Below are 23069 nucleotides of genomic sequence, written 5' to 3'. Positions count from 1 at the left end.
GCGGCCATCTTCCTGCGTTTGCCTGTGTGTGTGCGGGTGCCGTCTATTTCAGAACGACGCGGCATGGCGTCAATTACACCACGTGCGTCTGTGACGCCGTTCCAGGCTGTGCCGACGTGCTTATCGTGATGCCTGTGCTGGCCCCTTCCGTGGTGCAGGATATGCGCACTTTTGATTGGGTCGACGCCGGCGTCGCTCGCGTCGGTTTTGACGCTGCCGTCAACACTTGGCCGTGATATCGGGCAATCCTGGCCATGATATCAGCCTTAACAGAAAAGGAGGATAAGCCTGAAAGTATGCTTTCATGTCCAGAACTTTGTCGCAGAAATAATCTGTCCATCAATGTGTGCCCACATGACCTCGCACTGGGGAGTGGGTTATTTCCTGGAAGGCCATTAGATTGGTCTAATTGGTGTCAATTGGTGTCTCGCCATGTCAGACAGGATCCAAAATCCGCCAATGAGAGTGGGTCGGTTAGATCATGAACCAATTCTCACCCGGCGGGAATTCTGATTTTGGCCTCTCCCATGATTTAAGGAGCACGGATCCGCGCCGTGTGCAATGCTTTTGATTTGATTGATTTGATTTATTGTCACATGTACCGAAGTACAGTGAAAAGTATTTTGCTGCGGTCGAGGGAACGTACACAGTATGTACATAGCAGACAAAAAGAATAATCAACAGAGAACATTGACAAATGGTACATCGACAAACAGTGATTGGTTACAGTGCGGAACAAGGGGCCAAACAAAGCAAATACATGAGCAAGAGCAGCATAGGGCGTTGTGAATAGTGTTCTTACAGGGTACAGATCAGTCCAAGGGAGAGTCGTTGAGGAGTCTTGTAGCTGTGGGGAAGAAGCTGTTCCTATGTCTGGATGTGCAGGTCTTCAGACTTCTGTACCTTCTGCCTAATGGAAGGGTCAGGAAGAAGGCAATGCCTGGGTGGGAGGGGTCTCTGATAATCCGGTCTGCCTTCCTGAGGCAGCGGAAGGTCTGTACAGAATCAATGTGGGGATGGCAAGCTTATGTGATGCGTTGGGCTGCAGCCGGATAGAATGCAGTTGCGGTTGTTAAATCGTGGCCTCCATTTTTTCTTTCTGATGGGCAACAGGGGAAAATAAAATGTGAACAGAGCATTGCGAAAGGTGAATGGATGAAAATGAATGTGTGATATGTTGGTACACAACTTCAGAACTGAGACTTTGGGAGCGATCCAACGGCCACGCTGCACCAGGAAAGCAGTTCACCGCGCACACCATGGCCGTTAAAAGCCGGGAGACCCTGCTCCTGGGATCTACGCAGTTCACAAAGCCTTGCGAGATTCAACGCAATCTCCGAGACGTTGCGATGTGAACCCCATCCACAATGGGAGGGCTCACTTTGAAGCAAATATACATATTATAGCGAGGCAGTAAGCCTTACTCTAATGTGCAGATTCCCAAGCTAGCTGAGGCTTTGAGCTTCAACCCCTTCGCCTCAGAGACCTTGGGTAAGTGCTGTTCAACACTGGTCTCCACAAATGGGGACCAGGTGCAACATCACTCGTAGGGGTGTCCCAGGTGATCGGAAACCCCAGCTGCATGCTCTTTGGATAAGGCGGTGCCACCTGGGTACCTGCCTGGCACTGCCAAGATGCCTAGGTGGCACTGCCAACTGGAATGGGCTCTTCCAGTTTGGCACTACCAAGTTGGCATTTTCTGCACGTATGAGATCAGGCCAGGGTTGCCTGGCGTGGGTGTTGAGGGGGTTGGCCATGGACCCACCCATATTCCATTTGGGCTGGGGTGGAGGTCGGGGATTGTTTCAGGGCCCTCAGAGATTTAAAAATGCTGTCCCTATCTCGCACTACAATGGCGAATTCCCCCACTGCACAAAACAGGGCTATGTGCAGTCTTGGTCTCACGTTCCCCGTTCAGGACCCTTATTCAATGTGAATCGCATTGAATAGCCATGTGTTTCTCGGCACTGTAAGTGCCAGGAAGCACATGGCTAAATGCATTCGCTAGGGGACTTTGTTCCCTTTTGGGAGAATCACACTCCTTGTATCAACTTTCCCTCTCCATCTTAAAAGCTGAACTGTGATAGTATGTCAAACATTTTTTGTTAAAATTATATTTTATGGGTGTTTTACTTTGTAGCCTCCCTAACTGAATCCAAGTCATTGTTGATGCAAACTTTTTGCCATTCTGTTTATATCACCTATCTGGGTGAACCTGTTTGATCTTATGGCTGACTGTTTTAATAGTACCTCATTCCCATTGGTTAACTGGACACTTCAACTTAATGGAAAGCTAATTGGTTTGTCGCCGTTGTGGCCTGTGAATTGGATCATAAATCTCTCTAAGTGCATCATCAATTAGATGAGCTTCTGAAATGCACCATTAAATCAGTTAAGTTCCAAAGTAAATTTGTGATATTTATAACACCAATCTCTATAAAAGCCTGAAAGGTAAGTTGGTACAATATCTTCATTGGGGAATGTCAATAAGTAAAAGAAACAACATATCATGATTTATGGGAAGGCTGGTCTTTATGGATTTCAGCACATAATCTAGACGCCAGTGCAGTCCTGAAGGAGTGCTCCATTATTAGAGACGCCATTTTGTAGATAAGACATAAACTAAAGGTGCCAACTTTGTGTTCACCTGGGCATAAAGTGTCCCTTCCAAGTCTGAAGAAAGGCCGGGTGTCCTGACCACTATTTGCTCCCTTCTGACCCAAAGCTGATAAACATCGATTATCTGGTCATCAATTGTTTGGGGGTCCATAATCTCAAGTTAGCTGTCATCTTTGCCTTCATATCAAGAGGTACAACTCTTCAAAAGTAGGTCATGGACTGAAAAATATTTGGGTATCTAGAAGATCTGAAAAATGCAAGATCTTCTTAATTGACACTTACCAAAGATTATAGACATTGAATTTCTGAGAACAATATAATTTGTGTGGTTTTGACTTCATTGGTCTGAATTTAAAATCCTGGGTTCTTGCCTTAGCCCCTGTTGAGAGAGTGTAGTTTTTCCTCAAAGGAAAGATACTGGGGTTGTGGGGGAAGGGAGTCACCCCACGCCACCGGAAAATCCCCTGGAATAGTGAATCCCAATGGCCGGACAACTACAGTCATTTTTCAGCATTTGTCCTCAAGCATTACAATGGCTCATCGCTGCTTTTCTATCATCACCAAAATATCAGCAACTTTCAATTATTTTTTTCTAATGCACCATTACCTTGTTGAAGCATTTTGCTTTACCATTATTGGCACTCGGGTGTTTGATGGGGTAAGTGTCTGCCTTGCCTGGCTGGTAGCATACCTCTTCTGAGACCTATGGCTGGGGGTTCAAGCCTTACTTCAGGAGCATAATTTTGGCTGCTACTTCAATAGATGACTGAGGCAATGCTACACTGAGCTGTGTTTAATGGCGCAACATTGACCATGCCGTTTTCGGAAGCTCCAACGGAATTCTTTGTCACTAGGTTGTTAACTTTGTGTTGCCAGGGCTTTCATGCCTTTAAATGTGAAGATCCCACATGCTGCCAGCTAATCAGAGGGCAGGCTGCTGTTCAGTCCCAGCAGGCCCCGTTTTCTACACTGAGGAGCTCCGCTCGCCGAAAGCCCTCAATGTAGCGATAGATCGAGGTGCCATTTTTAAATGGCACCCCAATCTCTAAAGCTCCTGATGCAAGCCCCAACCTCCCCAGTCCCAATGCATTATGGGAGGGCCCCCAGACCCTCCAACACGGGGCACCTCTGGCCCAATTTCACCCACATTTAAAATGCCAGTTTGGCACTCTTGCAATGCCACCTGAGCACCTTGTCAGTGCCAGGCTGGCACCCATGTGGCACTGTCAGGGTGCCCAGGTGGCACCAGCAGTGCCAGAGTACCATCTTGCCCAAAGGGCGTGCACTGGGGGGTCTCCAAACCCTTGGGAGACCCCCACAAGTGCCATTCCACCTGGTCCCCATTTGATGGACAAGTCTTTTTTCATTCAAAAAAATATACTTTATTCATAAAATCTATCATAAACATTACAGAACATTTCGAATTGTCTTGACTGTACATTTCCATCAGAGTTACACATTGCCTTGACTTTCTACCATTTAGTTTTGATAATATTACACACATATCACTCTTTACGTTACAAATCCTTCTTAAATATTTACATTGTCATGTTTCTTTTATGCATTGGAGTGTTGGTGGCCCAGACCGAGGGGGTTTTACACTGTTACCCGCCCCTCGGTGTACATTTTCTGGAAAAACCTGACACAGTGGTCTTTCCCCATTGCGCCTTGGCGGCAGCTGCCCCAAGCTTGAGTGCATCCCTCAGCAAGTAGTCCTAGACCTTGGAATGTGCCAGTTTGCAACACTCGGTCGAGGACAATTCTTTGCACTGGAAGATCAGCAAGTTTCGGGCAGACCAAAGAGCGTTCTTCACCGAGTTGATGACCTTCCAGCAGCAGTTGATGTTTGTCTCGGTGTGTGTCCCTGGAAACAGTCCGTAGAGCACAGAGTCCTGTGTCACAGAGCTGCTCGGGATGAACCTTGACAAGTACCACTGCATGTCTCTCCAGACCTTCTTTGCAAAGGCACATTCCACAAGGAGGTGGGTGACCGTCTCATTTCCCCCACAGCCACTCCGAGGGCAGCGTGCATTGGCGCAGAGCCTTCGGGTGTACATGAAGAATCTGACAGGGAGGGCCCTTCTCACCACCAGCCAAGCTAGGTCTTGGTGCTTGTTTGAAAGTTCTGGTGATGAGGCATTCTGCCAGATGACTCTGACAGTCTGCTCAGGGAACCATCCAACGTCCTCCACAGTCTCCTTTTCCCTGAGGGCCTCGAGGACATTACGTGCTGACCACTGCTTCATTGCCTTGTGGTCAAAGGTGTTTTTCTTCAAAAACTTTTCCACGAAGGACAGGTGGTACGGCACGGTCCAACTACTTGGAGCGTTCCGCGGCAATGAGGCCAGGCCCATCCTTCGTAACACCGGGGACAGGTAGAACCTCAGTATGTAGTGACACTTGGTGTTTGCATACCGGGGGTCCATGCACAGCTTGATGCAGCTGGACACAAATGTGGCCAACAGGATGAGGGAGGCGTTGGGTACGTTCCGCCCTCCCTTCTCCAGAGGTTTGTACATGGTATCCCTTCGGACACGGTCCATCTTGGATCTCCAGGAAAATTTGAAGATGGCCCGGGTGACTGCTGTGGCGTCGGGTCGGGTGGTGGGCCAGACCTGCACCACGTACGGTAACACCGAGAGTACCTCACACCTGATGACCAGGGTTTTGCCGCAATGGAGAGGGAGCGTTGCTCCCACCAGCCCAGTTTCTGTCTTAACTTGGCTATGCGCTCCTCCCAGTTTTTGGTGCACGCCCCAGCAGCTCCGAACCATATCCCCAGCACCTTCAGGTAATCTGACCTGACAGTGAAGGGGACAGAAACCGGTCGGCCCAGTTCCCAAAGAACATGGCCTCGCTCTTGCCACGGTTTGTCTTGGCTCCCGAGGCCAGTTCAAACTGGTCGCAGGCATTCAAGAGCCTGCGTACAGACGCAGGATCCGAGTAGAAGATGGCGGTGTCGTCTATGTACAGGAAGGCCTTGACTTGCATGCCTCCACTGCCGGGATCGTCACTCCTCCTATACCCGGATCCTTCCTGATGGACTCGGCAAAAGGTTCTATGCAGCACACAAACAGGGCAGAGGACCACTGCCTCCTACTGGCCGACTGCCACCTGCAGGAAAACCAGGGGGTAGGCAGGGGGACATGGAAGCTGAATGTAAAACTGCTGACCCCTGAGAACCTCGATGAACTCAGGAGGGATTACAAAGGTTGGAGAACCGTGAAACCCCTCTTTGAGTCTCCACATCTCTGGTGGGAAGCAATCAAGGGGAATATCAAAAGGTTTTTCATCCTCAAGGGCATTCAAAAGGTGAGAGAGAGACGAGGGGTCGTGTCCAGGCTCCAGAAAAGTATGCAGAATTTGCTCCAGCTGCAGTCGATGGGGGTGGATATCAAGGAGGAACTCCAAGAGGTGAAGAGACAGCAAGCCTCGCTCTACACCTTGGAGGCCTCCAAGGTTATCTTCCGTTCCAGAGTCCGCTCCGTGGAGCAGGATGAAAAGTGCTCACGCTTCTTCGTCCAAAAGGTGCACAGAGAGACCTCTGTGATCAGCAGCCTGCAAGAAGAAGATGGCTCTGTAAAGTCATCGCAGGCTGACATCCTGAGGATCAGCCAATCATAGAGATGATCATAGATCATAGAGATGATCATAGAATTTACAGTGCAGAAGGAGGCCATTCGGCCCATCGAGTCTGCACCGGCTCTTGGAAAGAGCACCCTACCCAAGGTCAACACCGCCACCCTATCCCCATAACCCAGTAACCCCACCCAACACTAAGGGGCAATTTTGGACACTAAGGGCAATTTATCATGGCCAATCCACCTAACCTGCACATCTTTGGACTGTGGGAGGAAACCGGAGCACCCGGAGGAAACCCACGCACACACGGGGAGGATGTGCAGACTCCGCACAGACAGTGACCCAAGCCGGAATCGAACCTGGGACCCTGGAGCTGTGAAGCAATTGTGCTATCCACAAGGCTACCGTGCTGCCCCAGAATCCTTTTATGCCGGACAGTATGACCTGAAGCCAACTGATAGCACTGTTTCCCACACCTTCCTGTCGACTATCACGGAGGTCTTAGGCGACAGTGAGCTGGAAAACCTGGACAAACCGCTAACTCTGGATGAGCTGACAAAGGCCGTCAAGTCCTTCGAGACGAGTAAAACTCCCGGAAGCGACGGCTTACCGGTTGAGTTGTATTCGGCTCTGTGGGACTGGATGGGCCCAGACCTGCTGGAAGTGTACGAGAGTATGCTTCTGGAAGGCAGCATGTCAGAGTCCATGAGGAAAGGCATCATCACCCTCATCTACAAGCAGAAGGGGGAAAGGGAAGAAATTCAAAATTAGCGACCCATTTCACTGTTGAATGTGGATTACAAAATTCTAGCCAAGGTCATCGCCAATCGGGTCAAGTCTGCTCTGGAGTCGGTGATCCACTCTGACCAGACCTGCGCTGTACCCGGCAGGAAGATCTCTGATAGCCTCGCGCTACTCAGGGATATGATCGCCTACGTGCAGGACAGGAGGGTGGACACCTGCCTCATCAGCCTTGATCAGGAGAAGGCTTTTGACAGAATATCGCACACCTACATGATGGATGTGCTCTCCAAAGTGGGGTTCGGGGAGTGAATTCGCAATTGGATCAAACTGCTCTACACAAACATCTATATCAACCTCAATCAATGGGTGGGAATCAGAAAAGTTCCAGATCAAATCTGGAGTCAGGCAGGGCTGCCCTCGCTCCATTTGATGAACAAGTGCTGAACGGTATTCACCTGAGGTGTCCGAGGTGACGGGGATGGATGGATCCCAAAGCCTCGAGTACCTCAGGAAACTACATATTACAGTGAGTCTAGCTGGCTCGCTCTAATATGCAGATTTGCGAAAAGTGATCCAGCCCACAATTGGCGGGAATTGCATTGCAACATCTCGCAAAATCGCGATAGATCTTGCAAGGCGTTGTGAGCTTCGTACATCTTGAGAGGAGTCTTCCAGCTTTTATAGGCCACATTGCGCCGCGGCAATCTGCTTTGCGGGTGTAGCGTGGCAGTTGGATCGCGCCCACCGTGTGCAATTCATTTTTAAGGAGAGATATACTTGTATTGAAAGTGTGACAGTGAAAGTTTACTAGATTTGTTCCTGGGATGAGGGAGCTGTCCTGAGATGAGAGGTTGAGCAAATTGGGTTTATTTACTCTGGATTTAGAAGAATAAGAGACAATCTCCTTGAAATCCATGAAATTCTGAAGTGATTTGATAGGGTAGATACTGAGACATATTTCCACTGGTCAGGGAACCTAAAACACAGGGACATAGTCTCAGGATTAGGGGTTTATCATTTAGGACCAAGATGGAGGAACATTACTTCACTCAAACTGTTGTGAATCTCTGGATTTATCTGCTCCAGCGGATGGTGGACGCTCCATCATTGAATACATTTAAGTCTGGGATAGACACATTTATGATCACTCAGAGACTCAAGGGCTATGGGGAATAGGCAAGGAAGAGCAGTCAAAGGTCAGCCAAGATTTTATCGAATGGCGCAGCATGTTCGAAGGGCCGAATGGTCTACTCATGCTCCTACCCCTTGTATTGCTGAGAAAATGCTATAATTCAGCTGGATTTATGCTAAAACCTTTTACATTGGGAAATAGAAAAATATTTTGCAGAACTTGATAGAGGACTGAAAAATAAACATAGATGAGACAAGATTAGTGGAGGTACATCAAAAAGGATGCTGAGGCATGGATGGCATGCATTATTATTAAGAGAGGAATGACCAATTCCCATAACTCAACTGACAAGTGTCTGAGGTGCTCAGAACCAACCATGCCCTTAGACATGCTGTTCCAGCATGACTATAACACTGACATCGGTCAAAAATGTGGAAAATTGCCCTGCCATGTCCTATCTCCAAAAAGCAGGGCAAATTCAATCTGGCCAATTGCCACCCCATCAGTCCACTCTCGGTCATCAGCAAAGTGATGGCATGTCTCACTGACAGTGCTCCTAAGTACATTCTACTCACCAATCACCTGCTCAGATTGCGTTCCACCAGGGCCACTCAGACTGCAGACCTCATTATGATCTTGGTACAAATATTCACAAAAAAGCCCTGCTCAAGAAGTGAGGTGAGAGTGACTGCCCTTAATATCGGGACAGCATTTTACCCAGTGTGTCATCAAGGAGCATAACTGAAGTCAGCGGAACTCTCCACTGATTGGGGTCATGCCTAACACAAAGGAAGATGGTTGTGGTTGTTAGAGGCCAATCTCAACTCCAGGATATCATTCCAGGGTTTCCTCAGGGTAGTGTCCTAGGTCCAATCATCCTCAGCTGTTTCATCAATGACCTTCCCTCCATCATTCAATCAGAAAAAGTGTCATGATATTCAAACACACACATCATGATGGACACACCAACAGGCAAATCAGAGCACACAACACCACAACCAATCACAGACAAGAACACCAACCACATAAAAAGCACGAGCACGACACCTGGTGGTCAGTAGGTCTGGGGACAAAGAAACAGAGAAGAGCTGTTACAACATCACAAGCAGGGAACCCCCACGTGCAGAGTGCAAAGACAAAACTGTACATAGTAAGTTTGAATAAAATAGCGTTGTACCATATACAACCGTGTTGGCTCATCTGTGTGTCAGAACACCCAACACCACAATAGGGATGTTCGCTGATGATTGCACAATATTCAGCACCATTTGCAAAACCCCAGATACTGAAGCAGTTCATATTCACTTGCAGAAAGACCTGGACAACATTCAAGCTTGGGGTGAGAAGGGGCAAGTAACAATCATGCCACACACGAGTCAGGCGATGACACTTTTTAAAAAGCGAGAATCCAACCATCTTCCCTGGACATTACCATGCTTGAATCCCCCAACATCAACATCTTGGGGTGAGCATTGACAAGAAACCTGACTGGACCAGCCATACCAGCACTATGGCTGGAGATGGAATCTTCTGCTCTCAGATTATGAGCAGGAGTCAGGACAATTTCTGGGTCTTGACTCTGCTCTGACTGTGGGTTGACCATCTGGGAGATATTCCCAGGGAGAGCAAATTAAGGGGCCACCTCCGAATTCACTGTCCATTTAATGATGGTAGGCGGATTCCTGACGCTGCATCTTAGCACACCCTCTGATTTTGATAAAAGAACTCGAGACACAGCTGTGTGGTCGCCCCATTTGGAGGCATATTTCTCCACAGACTGGCCTGCAACAAAAGGTGTGGCCCAAGGTGGCTGTATTTCTGGTAGCATTCCTGCCCCCCCCCCCCCCCCCCCCCCCCCAGGTCAGTCACCGACAAACCTCTTCCATGAGTATTCTGGGCTTGGTCCTTAGTGGGGGACCCATTTGTTGTAAGTTAGTTACGTCTGCTGCCAGGTTTTGATGGCGCTACCAGACTGGCAGAAGATCACTCAGAAGTAGCCAGAATTCCCCAGGGTTCTGCCTTGAGGTCAGCCCCTTGGGAACTGGGAAGATTCAATCCTTCAACAGCAGATCAGAGGCCAGGAATTTTGAGGTGAACAACTGACTCCTGACTCCCAGAGAACAAAGAACAAAGAACAAAGAAATGTACAGCCCAGGAACAGGCCCTCCAAGCCCGTGCCGACCATGCTGCCCGACTAAACTACAATCTTCTACACTTCCTGGGTCCGTATCCCTCTATTCCCATCCTATTCATGCATTTGTCAAGGTGCCCCTTAAATGTCACGATCGTCCCTGCTTCCACCACCTCCTCCGGTAGCGAGTTCCAGGCACCCACTACCCTCTGCGTAAAAAACTTGCCTCGTACATCTACTCTAAACCTTGCCCCTCTCACCTTAAACCTATGCCCCCTAGTAATTGACCCCTTTACCCCGGGGAAAAGCCTCTGACTATCCACTCTGTTTATGCCCCTCATAATTTTGTAGACCTCTATCAGGTCGCCCCTCAACCTCCTTCGTTCCAGTGAGAACAAACCGAGTTTATTCAACCGCTCCTCATAGCTAATGCCCTCCATACCAGGCAACATTCTGGTAAATCTCTTCTGCACCCTCTCTAAAGCCACCACATCCTTCTGGTAGTGTGGCGACCAGAATTGAACACTATACTCCAAGTGTGGCCTAACTAAGGTTCTACACAGCTGCAACATGACTTGCCAATTCTTATACTCAATGCCCCGGCCAATGAAGGCAAGCATGCCGTATGCCTTCTTGACTACCTTCTCCACCTGTGTTGCCCCTTTCAGTGACCTGTGGACCTGTACTCCTAGATCTTTTTGACTTTCAATACTCTTGAGGGTTCTACCATTCACTGTATATTCCCTACCTGCATTAGACCTTCCAAAATGCATTACCTCACATTTGTCCGGATTAAACTCCATCTGCCATCTCTCCGCTCAAGTCTCCAAACAATCTAAATCCTGCTGCATCCTCTGACAGTCCTCATCGTTATCCGCAATTCCACCAACCTTTGTGTCGTCTGCAAACTTACTAATCAGACCAGTTACATTTTCCTCCAAATCATTTATATATACTACAAACAGCAAAGGTCCCAGCACTGATCCCTGTGGAACACCACTGGTCACAGCCCTCCAATTAGAAAAGTATCCTTCCATTGCTACTCTCTGCCTTCTATGACCTAGCCAGTTCTGTATCCACCTTGCCAGCTCACCCCTGATCCCGTGTGACTTCACCTTATGTACTAATCTACCATGAGGGACCTTGTCAAAGGCCTTACTGAAGTCCATATAGACAACATCCACTGCCCTACCTGCATCAATCATCTCAGTGACCTCCTCGAAAAACTCTATCAAGTTAGTGAGACACGACCTCCCCTTCACAAAACCATGCTGCCTCTCACTAATACGTCCATTTGCTTCCAAATGGAAGTAGATCCTGTCTCGAAGAATTCTCTCCAGTAATTTCCCTACCACTGAAGTAAGGCTCACCGGCCTGTAGTTCCCTGGATTATCCTTGCTACCCTTCTTAAACAGAGGAACAACATTGGCTATTCTCCAGTCCTCTGGGACATCCCCTGAAGACAGTGAGGATCCAAAGATTTCTGTCAAGGCCTCAGCAATTTCCTCTCCAGCCTCCTTCAGTATTCTGGGGTAGATCCCATCAGGCCCTGGGGACTTATCTACCTTAATATTTTTTAAGACACCCAACACCTCGTCTTTTTGGATCTCAATATGACCCAGGCTATCTACACACCCTTCTCCAGACTCAACATCTACCAATTTCTTCTCTTTGGTGAATACTGATGCATAGTATTCATTTAGTACCTTGCCCATTTCCTCTGGCTCCACACATAGATTTCCTTGCCTATCCATCAGTGGGCTAACCCTTTCCCTGGCTACCCTCTTGCTTTTTATGTACGTGTAAAAAGCCTTGGGATTTTCCTTAACCCTATTTGCCAATGACTTTTCATGGCCCCTTCTAGCCCTCCTGACTCCTTGCTTAAGTTCCTTCCTACTTTCCTTATATTCCACGCAGGCTTTGTCTGTTCCCAGCCTTTTAGCCCTGACAAATGCCTCCTTTTTCTTTTTGACGAGGCCTACAATATCTCTCATTATCCAAGGTTCCCGAAAATTGCCGTATTTATCCTTCTTCCTCACAGGAACATGCCGGTCCTGAATTCCTTTCAACTGACACTTGAAAGCCTCCCACATGTCAGATGTTGATTTGCCCTCAAACATCCACCCCCAGTCTATGTTCTTCAGTTCCCACCTAATATTGTTAGAATTAGCCTTCCCCCACTTTAGCACATTCATCCTAGGACCACTCTTATCCTTGTCCACCAGTACTTTAAAACTTACTGAATTGTGGTCACTGTTACCGAAATGCTCCCCTACTGAAACATCTACCACCTGGCCGGGCTCATTCCCCAATACCAGGTCCAGTACCGCCCCTTCCCTAGTTGGACTGTCTACATATTGTTTTAAGAAGCCCTCCTGGATGCTCCTTACAAACTCCGCCCCGTCTAAGCCCCTGGCACTAAGTGAGTCCCAGTCAATATTAGGGAAGTTGAAGTCTCCCATCACCACAACCCTGTTGTTTTTACTCTTTTCTAAAATCTGTCTACCTATCTGCTCCTCTATCTCCCGCTGGCTGTTGGGAGGCCTGTAGTAAACCCCCAACATTGTGACTGCACCCTTCTTATTCCTGATCTCTACCCATATAGCCTCACTGCCCTCTGAGGTGTCCTCCCGCAGTACATCGGTGATATTCTCCCTAACCAGTAGCGCAACTCCGCCTCCCCTTTTACATCCCCCTCTATCCCGCCTGAAACATCTAAATCCTGGAACGTTTAGCTGCCAATCCTGCCCTTCCCTCAACCAGGTCTCTGTAATGGCAACAACATCATAGTTCCAAGTACTAATCCAAGCTCTAAGTTCATCTGCCTTACCCGTAATACTTCTTGCATTAAAACATATGCACTTCAGGCCACTAGACCCGCTGTGTTCAGCAACTTCTCCCTGTCTGCTCTGCCTCAGAGCCCCACTGTCCCTGTTCCCTAGTTCTCCCTCAATGCTCGCACCTTCTGACCTATTGCTCCCGTGCCCACCCCCCGCCATACTAGTTGAAACCCTCCCGCTTGCCTACTGAGCACAAGGTACATGTCAGGAGTGTGATGGATCCACTTGCCTGGCTGAATGCAGCTCCAACAACACTCAAGAATCATAGAACCACATAGAATTGCTACAGTGCAGAAGGAGGCCATTCGGCCCAGCAGGTCTGCCCCGACCCGCTCAAAGAGCACTCTACCTCAGCCCACGCTCTAACCCTATCCCTGTAACCCTATGCATTGATCATGGCCCATCCACCTAATCTGCACATACTTGGACATTAAGGGGCAATTTAGCATGACTAATTCACCTAACCTGCACATCTTTGGACTGTGGGAGGAAACCGGAGTATCTGGAGGAAACCCACATGGGGAGAACATGCAAACTCTACACAGTTGCACAAGGCAAGAATTTGAACCCAGATCACTGGTGCTATGAGGCAGCAGTGCTAACTATTGTGCCACCCTATCACAAGGGCATTGGCCACTGTTATGGATGAGCATACATTTCAATAACTAAGAGGGGGAGTCCAACCATTAACCTTGAAGTGTATTTCCACCAAGCTGAAGATGAATACGAGGAAAGCAATAAATATAAAAGGCACCACAAGGGTACCTGTAAGCTTTTGACAGCAGCCTACTCAGCTCCTAGTGATAATGGTAATGGGTGAAGGACCATGTCTTCTCGGCCGCAATTGACTTAAAGAAATAAAATTGAATCAGGCCAATATTTTTTCAAGTGTGGGAAGGAGGATTGCTGATAAGAAAATATGAGAGCAGCTTCTATGATGAATTAGGCAAAATCAAAGAGTTGCAAGATGTGGCTCCAGAGGCAACTCTGATTGTTTAGGGCATAACCTATACCATATGCCTTACAAGAGAAAGTGGATACTGAGTTAAACAGGGTTGAAGTACTAAGCATTATCCAGCCAGTTCTGTTCTCGGAGTGGGCAGCACCTATTGTCCCTGTATTGAAACCAGACAAGACCAACCATATTTGTGGTGTTTATAAGCTAACAGTTAATCAGGCCGCCAAGCTGGATAAATATCCAATCCAGAGAATTGGAGACTTCAATGCAAAGCTGGCAGGTGGTGAATCTTACACAAAGCTGGATATGAGTCATGCGTGCCAGCAACTCAAAATTGATGACACATCCCGGGGGTATGCCACAATAAACACACACACAGGCCTAATCAGTCCATGCATTTGCCTTTTGACATGTTTTTGGCATACGCAATATTTTAAAGGAAAATGGAGAGTCTACTATAGGGGCTACCATGGGTTGTGGGTACACTTCGATTATGTCCTTTTAACTGCAGCGACAGAGGCCATGTGTCTAGCTGTTTCCAATCGGCACTGGAGTCGCCAATAATGTTGCCAATTAATAATGATGCTCTTTAGAGTCGCCAGGTATCAAATGATACCACCACAAGGCTTGACCGGATATCGATCGAAGGACCACACAACCAGTTAGTCATGTAGCCATCTGGGATGGCCACGTCCCGATTACAAAATGGACACTTGCAAAGAATGCAGGGAAAATTGGACAATGCTCAGAAACAAGCAGGTGCAAGCTCTGTCTGTTGACTGGAACCTTAAACTCTCAGACGGGACAGAAACTACCAAGCAATCTACATACTAATGAGCCATCTCTGGGGACAAAAGGGAAACATTTAGATACATAATGTTAAGGCAGACTTCCCGTGCCAGAAGAAGCTAAGACAAAGCAGACTGACAGTCACCAGGACACGCCCAGCGATCAGGGAACCACCCCTCTATTGGAGGAAAATCGATACAAATGATTGGGAAAGACCCAATTAGTTGAGGCCAAGTTCAAGGCCCGCCCAAAAGTGCACAAAGCCCTTTTCAGTATAAAAGGTATCCCCCCAAGGGAGAATCTTCCTCCTTTGGCTTTGGCTCTCACCGAAGAGAGAGACCTGCCTAGCAGCTGCACCAGACCAAGTAAGTCCCAAGTCAATGCAGGCTATGAGATAGACGCTCCTAGTTGCTACCCTGTAAACAGCTCAACACAGCAGCCTCAGAACCGAGCAACGGCCATTGTTCCTCTGACTGAGTGGGCACCCGAAGCTAAGTATAGGCTTTAGTAATAGTGATAGTTTAGTTTGTAGAGTTTATGCATGAGTAGATTTGACTGTGTGTAAATAAATGAGCATTTCTTTTGAACTTACTAACTGGTGTATCGAGTCATTGATCAGTATTCGGTTCTGAACCTTGTGGCGGTGTCGAAAGATACCTGGCGATTCTTGAGCAAATGTGATTAAACAGAGCCAAATTAAGAGCCAACCATAAGTTAGCAACAGTCAGTTCAAGTTCAAAGATGGTTTATTTACACACAAGGATTACTTCGACATGCAACACAAAACACTACAAGTTAAACTACACCTAACAACTACAATAACCCATACTTAATTTCAGGGCAACCGGTTCTATGCAGATGGACAAGGCCTTTGTCTGGATCTTGCGTGGCTGGGTGGAAGAAGTGGCTCTGTTTCTGCTGGGCTCATCTGTCTGGTAGCGATCGTTGGTCTTGAACTTGGCTGTCTGCCTGTTATGCTGCACTTGGGTTGGCATAGGCCGGATCCAAGAGAGACCGAGCACATGGCTGTGTCTCTTCTTATCCCTCTGGGATTTCACGCTCTTTGGGGTGGTCCTTAACTTGGACCCAAAAATTCGACAGGCTTCGAGCACTGCCTTCAATTTTGGCCAGAGGCGGGTGCCTTGATGGCTGGGCGTGTCTTAGCGGTCATTGACCGTGGCTACTTGGGCTCTCTGAGTAAAGGGAGTGGCGCCAATTAGTCTGTATCTGGATCGGTTACCTGAGTACAGTACTTCTGTTCTGGGGAAATGGGCCATTAGAATGCAAACGAACGGGGGTTTCGATCGCGTCTAGCTATCTGGGTTGCAAATACGCACACAAGCTCTGGATCTGTCTGAGTCCTGGGTTGGCCATAATTCCCATGGTCCTTTGCAGGTGGCCATCTGAGATGGCTACGTAACAAACTTAGAAAAAGTTTTAAAGAGATTTCAGGAGGCTGGAGTTTGCCTCAAGAAAGGGAGGTGCACCTTTCAAGCTACTGAGGTGACCCACCTGGTTCATTGTGGGTTTTTTTCACAAACCTGTACTGATTAAAGTTGCACAAGGATTAAACCAACTCCATGCAAGGTAAGATCAAGGCGATAAAAGAGGTGCCCATCCCTACAAACACAACTGAACCCCAATTATTTTGGGAGATGATAAACCACTGTCTGCATTTATTTACCAAACTTACTTCAAATGACTTTTGGGTCTCTCACATCAGGTAGCACACTGGTCACAAAATGGCTAATATGGTCTAAATCCCATGCCCAGATTTTTTGGCGGTTTGGGCTTTTAAAGACAATAGCAGAGCTTTAAGCCACCTATTTCTTTGGTGGAATATCTGATGATAAAAGTTATAAATGGGCTGAGCTTGTTGCTGAGGATTTAGGCGAAACAATCCTGGCTGTCCATTGAAATCCGGTGGGGCAAACTGACGAGTGTAGACTTAACCTACTGACATTTGTTAACACGTGCTGCTCATCTACTTTTTCAATTAGGGAGCTCATGCCTTTTATCTAAAACACTGATGATGATACAATATCAATTTCTATTGCACTGGTGGTGCATTGATGCCATTTTACACATTTTGTTTCAGAGTTATTTCACTAAAGATCAAGAAGTGTAATCTCACACAAATAAATATTCAAGGTCTAATTAGCTGGCATTTCAAGCATGCTCGGATTTCATTAAGACAACAGGGAGGAAATGGCATCACATGGCACATGAAAAATAAATAATGAGGCCATTTCCTCCCAGTGTTATCTGACACTGAGTATGTTACTGTGCCCTGCTGGTATCTCTCTTGGAGATGCCTGACTGTGCAACAGGACTTGAGGCAATAAGCAGACAGCCTCTCAAGCATCGCAGATGTAATCAGTTTCTGCTGAGATCTTTCCTCCTAATCCTATGCCGAGTCATTTGCACAGTCAATTTTGACACCGTCTGTTAAAAAGGTCTGCCTTTGTTATCACATCGATGCACACCCATATTATTTAGTTGAATCGGCACCTGATCATCTCTTATTCATATAGTCGTAGGGTTTTACGGTATACAAAGAGGCTCTTCGGCCCATCATGTCTGTGTTGGCTGTCAAATACCTATCTATTTGAATTTCATTTTCTAAGACTTGATCCATAGCCTTGTGTGCTGTGGCATTTCAAGTGCTCATCTAAATGTTTCTTAAATGTCATGAGGGTTTACCGCCTCTGTCATCCTTTCAGGTAGTGAGTTCCAGTTTCCCAACACCCTCTGGGTAAAAAATATTTTCCTCAAAGTCACTCTAAATCTCTGACTCCTCAGCTTAAACCTGTGCCCCCTGCTAATTGACTCCTCTCCTAGGGAAAAAGTTTCTTCCTATCTACCCTATCTATATCCCTCATAATGTTGTATATCTTGATTAGGTTCCCCCCTCAGCCTTCTCTACTCCAAGGAAAACAACCCCAACCTAACCAGCCTTTCTTCATAGCTGAAATGCTCTGACCCAGGAAACATCCTGCTTAATCTTCTCTGCACCCTTTCAAGTACAATCAGAACCTTCCTACAGTGTGATGATCAGAACTGCACACAGTACTCTAGCTGTGGCCGAATGAACATTTTATGGAGCTCTATCATAACTACTCTGCTCTTACATTCTACTCCTCGGCTCATAAAGGCAAGTATCCCATATAGCTTCTTTATCATTTGACAAGGACTTTAAATGTCATGAGGGTTTACCGTCTCTGCCATCCTTTCAGGTAGTGAGTTCCATTGTTTCCAATTAAGGAGCAATTTAGCGTGGCCAATCCACCTACCCTGCACATCTTTGGGTTGTGGCGGCGAAAGACTTGCAAATCTTTCAAACAATGTAAGACAGATGTTTTTCCTTTAACAGTTTATTATTCTTCCTTTTTTCACTTCCCTCAATGCCATACATTACTCACTAACCCAGAGAGTGGACAGGTGACCTGTACCCAGGCCTCTATCCAATGTAATGTCTGAGGTTTTCATTAGGAGCTGTGCAAAAGTGGCTAGAAGGGGATGGACATTTTAAACGAGAAAGGAACCCTCACCACCATCCTCCTTTTCGCTAAAGCACAGTCTGGAAAGCAACTTAAATCAGTACACGTTTGTGAAAAAAAACCAACCAATGTTATTAACTCAGCATACTGAGGAATTTGATCATTAATTAAAACCAATATAAAGAGCAGAAGGCAGGACACGCTTGCTGTAGACTGCGCTATTTTACACAAATCTGAGCTAGAATGCAATTCCACAAATTCCCCATTCGCTGGAAGGACCTATTGATTGCTGGAGATGGTGCTAAGGAATACGGTGAGTCTGGCAGTATGGTGGCGCAGTGGTTAGCAATGCTGCCTCACGGCACTGAAGTCTCAGGTTCGATCCCGTGTTTGCAAGTCTTTCGCCGCCACAACCCAAAGATGTGCAGGGTAGGTGGATTGGCCACGCTACATTGCTCCTTAATTGGAAAAAAATAATTGGGTACTTTAAATTTTAAAAAAAGAAAAAAAAAGAAAAGAAAAAAAAAGGAATACGGTGAGTCACTCATTATGGGTGCAGAAAAAAGCAGGGACAGTGTCTCCAACAGGGCTAATGGCTGCTGTTCTGTGATGTCTGAACGTGGAAGATGGCCTTGCAGTGTTCCTCTGCCCTAGCTAATGTAAGATTGTGTTATCACCTCACATACAACAGAAAAGTAGGTATCTGTAGATATCTATCATTGACTGAAGTAATTCGATATCGTTCACTCACTGCCACATTTGATATGATTCTGATGAAATGATGTTTACTAAATCAAAGATTTATTTCGATGTAAAATTGCAGTATTTGGATACTGAACCCCGATGCATGCGGTCAGTGTTGCAGGAAGTTTAATTTTTCTCACATTGTTTGTGGATATTAGTCAATTTGATTAGTGCATGTTAATTTCCTCCTCCTTGCTCCTGATTCAAGGGATCACCCTTGTTTTTTTTAAATAAATTTTGAGTACCCAATTATTTTTTTCCAATTTGGGGCAATTTAGCATGGTCAATCCACCTACACTGCACATCTTTGGGTTGTGGGGGAGAAACCCACGCAGACACGGGTAGATTGTGCAAACTCCACACGGACAGTGACCCAGGGCCGGGATCAAACCTGGGACCTCAGCACCGTGAGGCAGCAATGCTAACCCACTGCACCACCGTGCTGCCCAGGGATCACCCTTCTAATGGTGATTGCTTTCCCAACCAGAAATGTATACAGCAGAATCTTTGTAAAACACACTGTAAGCAGATTTGGGGAGTGTTGTGCAGTTATGTATTATATGGAACAATGGTTCTCAGCTCTCCTGGTTGTCGTTGAGTAACATACTGAATCAGTACCATCTGTAGATGAAGTGCCAGGAACACAGATAGTTGGCTCAGTAGCTGCATCTCTCAGGAATGCGATGCTATTGAAACCAAATTGCTTAGGAACAGATTCAGTACAATGATCAGGCAGGGTTTCAAAGATCCCAAAGCACTTCAATTGTATTAATCACCAAGCGATTCAAGGAGTCTGTCCCCACAATGTTAAAGTGAAGCCTGAATAATTTTCTTAAAGCTTGCTAGTTGCTGCTCAACAAGAATCACAGAAGTGTTACGGTGCAGAGGGAGGCCATGTGACCTATCATGTCTGCATCGGCTTGCCGAAGGAATATCATGGCTTTGTGTCATTCCCCTGCCTTTGCCCCTAGCCCCTGCACATTGCTTCTATTCATCTAATCATTTGACGTCCTCTTGAATGCCTCAATTGAACCTGCCTGCACCACACTTCCAGGCAATGCATTCTAGACCTGAACCACTCATGTGAAAAAGTTTTTTCTCAAATCACATTTGTTTCTTTTGCAAATCTCTTTACAACAGTGCCCTCTCAGTCTTCATCCTTTTATGAGGAGGAACTATTTCTCCTTATCTACTCTGTCTCACCCCCTCGTGATTTTCAACATCTCTATCAAAGCTCCCCTTAGCCTTGAGGCTGAATTTTATGGCCCGATGGGGTGAAAGGGGTGGGGCTGGAAAATGCAATGAGCCATTGGAAGGTTAATTGACTTCAGCAGGAGCGGAAAATATGCTGGCAGAAAATCCACCCACCTTCTCAGCAAGGAAATCAGTCCCAACCTTTTACATCTGTCGTCATAACTGAAGTCCAACTGAAAAATAAAACGTCCACAAAATTGGGTTCAGTACGGCCCATTGCGTAGCATCCACTAAAAGTGTGCAGAATGGGCAGGTCATTATGTCAAGCAGCGTGTAACAATGATTTGATGCTGCCCGCTGATGCACGATCAATTGCACAAAGACTAAAGTTGGGTACAACTGTGGCTTTATTACAGTCAGATGTGTAGCCTCCTGCTGCAGCTGGCGAAATGGCAGGGCACTGGAGGGCATACATATTTATACAATTCTCCGTGGGTGGAGCCAGCCGGCAGGAGCTACCAGCGAACCTGTAGTGCAGGTCCTACCTTACATCTCCAATTACAGTGGTTCACCACACCCGCAAGGGCTGTTTAGAGCTCATTACTCCAGCCATTGCCGTCTCTCAATTTCACACGGCTGAACAAACATTAAGCAGCAGGACAGAACCCACCAGCGCTAATTGAAGGGACCATCAATGACTTACAAGTCAGTTATTGATTGATTTTATTCTGGCCATTGTTACAATTCTACAAGTGTTTGGTTCTTTCAATAGGGACAGTGTCGCAGTTACTGGAGGACTTCTTGCTGACTTCAAGGCTTCTGTGCAAACAAGTTGCTCCCAGACATAGGATGGAAAGACAACAGGCAATCTTACCACTACCCCCACCCCCCCTCCCAACCCTCGCTCACCATTTTACACACCCATCCAACCCATCCCCCAGCCCATCCTCAGAGAGATATGCATCAGACATCAGTGTTTCAGTTAGAACAACCTCAATTAAATACGCCATATTTGGGTGCACCAGTATGCATTCCTCTTGGAATGTAGCACAGCTGGAAGAATGCTCAGAGGTCACAAAGAGCAGAATAAACTGCTCAAAGAGAGAGGAAGAGAGGAAAATGGCTTCTCAGCAGGAGAGATCATCGAACTGAAGTTTTCAAGGAAGAATTTTCTGACTTGAAGTGCGGCGTGTAATAATGGCTGGAATTTTAACTTCATGGTGGGGACTTGGATGATAAGAGTGAAAGTTGGGGGTTTTGGCCTTTTGTGGGGTCATGCATTAAATTGGTTGCCAGTTGGGATGCATCCCTTGAAAGGATGGTTGCCCGCTCCTGGGAACTGCTTGTCAATCAGAGGGCAGGCCTCTCATCAGTCTCATAGAATTACATAGAACATACAGTGCAGAAGGAGGCCATTCGGCCCATCGAGTCTGCACCGACCCACATTAATCCCTCACTTCCACCTTATCCCCGCAACCCAATAACCCCTCCCAACTCTTATGGACACTACGGGTAATTTATCATGGCCAATCCACCTAACCTGCACGTCTTTGGACTGTGGGAGGAAACCGGAGCACCCGGAGGAAACCCACGCGGACACGGGGAGAACGTGCAAACTCCGCACAGACAGTGACCCAGCGGGGAATCGAACCTGGGACCCTGGCGCTGTGAAGCCACAGTGCTAATCACTTGTGCTACCGTGCTGCGGTTCTCTTAGCAGAACCACCAAGAGCAGTGGCCCTTTCTGGGACTGCACCTGGTAAAAGTGAATGTCATGGAAGGATGCTTCTTCCCAATGACGTATGTGGGATTTGGGGACACAGGGACAAGTCGAGCAGGACCCAGTGGGAGTACAGCAGGTTGGTGAAGGCTGCTACTGAGGAGATGTCCATTGCTGCCAAGGGCTACTCAATGGCCCAAAGGTTGCCAGAATAGGAGTGACCACTGGAATGTCACCAGGATCTTTCCACACAGCAGAGGGCCCACCCACCACTCACAAAATGCCAGTGGTGGTGGGAAGAGGCTACTAATTGGCCACTTAGGTGGCTTAATTCACCTCTGGGCAGGTTGGCCATTCGGCACCTTCCCCACTGCTAGTAAAATACCATGGAATGTAAAGACACCTGGCACTTCTACCTCGCACAACCATGCCTCTACATTTTATAGATTCCCCACAGCCAGCCTCCCAGCCCACCCTCAGGTGGATGGTAAAATCCAGCACAAACTATCAGGCATCAGTGTTTCAGTCTGGACAACCTCAAATAATTCTGTTATCTGCTCTAGCACATCACGGAGCATGAACAGACTGTGCTGGTTGTGGCTGTGCAGGAGGTTGAGGCCATAAACTCCTGTTGGATTTGGTGTGCTGCCTGCATTTCAATAAAAGGGATGCATTTATCATGCATCACGATCCTAACACCCATTTTCAGGAGCTATCGCATTTAGCTTTCCAAGCCTGTGAATCAGAATACCCAATTGCTTATTACGAGTAATTTCCAGGCTGTGACAAAAAGTGAATGCTCTAATTTACAGAACCAGTTGTTAAGATCGTGGACCAGATCCCAACGTTTGTTAGGATACCGGACAAGAACCTCAAACGCTTATCTTTTTCATGTGTAAAACGGTAAGGAAAGGATACTTCACCCCAGCAGGGATAACTCTGACCAATAGGTATCTTTTAAACTGAAAAAAACTTTATTCTTAACACATGATTAAACACATTAACATCACAGCTTTTCAATTAATCGTTCAACAATAATGAAAATAAAAGGAAACGCTTTTAACTATTAACTGATACCTTATCAGTGGGCGGAACGACTCCATGCAGGAAGAGATC

Source organism: Scyliorhinus torazame, chromosome 1 (assembly GCF_047496885.1).
Source record: "Scyliorhinus torazame isolate Kashiwa2021f chromosome 1, sScyTor2.1, whole genome shotgun sequence".
Taxonomy (NCBI): domain Eukaryota; kingdom Metazoa; phylum Chordata; class Chondrichthyes; order Carcharhiniformes; family Scyliorhinidae; genus Scyliorhinus; species Scyliorhinus torazame.
Note: the sequence above shows the minus strand (reverse complement) of the source record.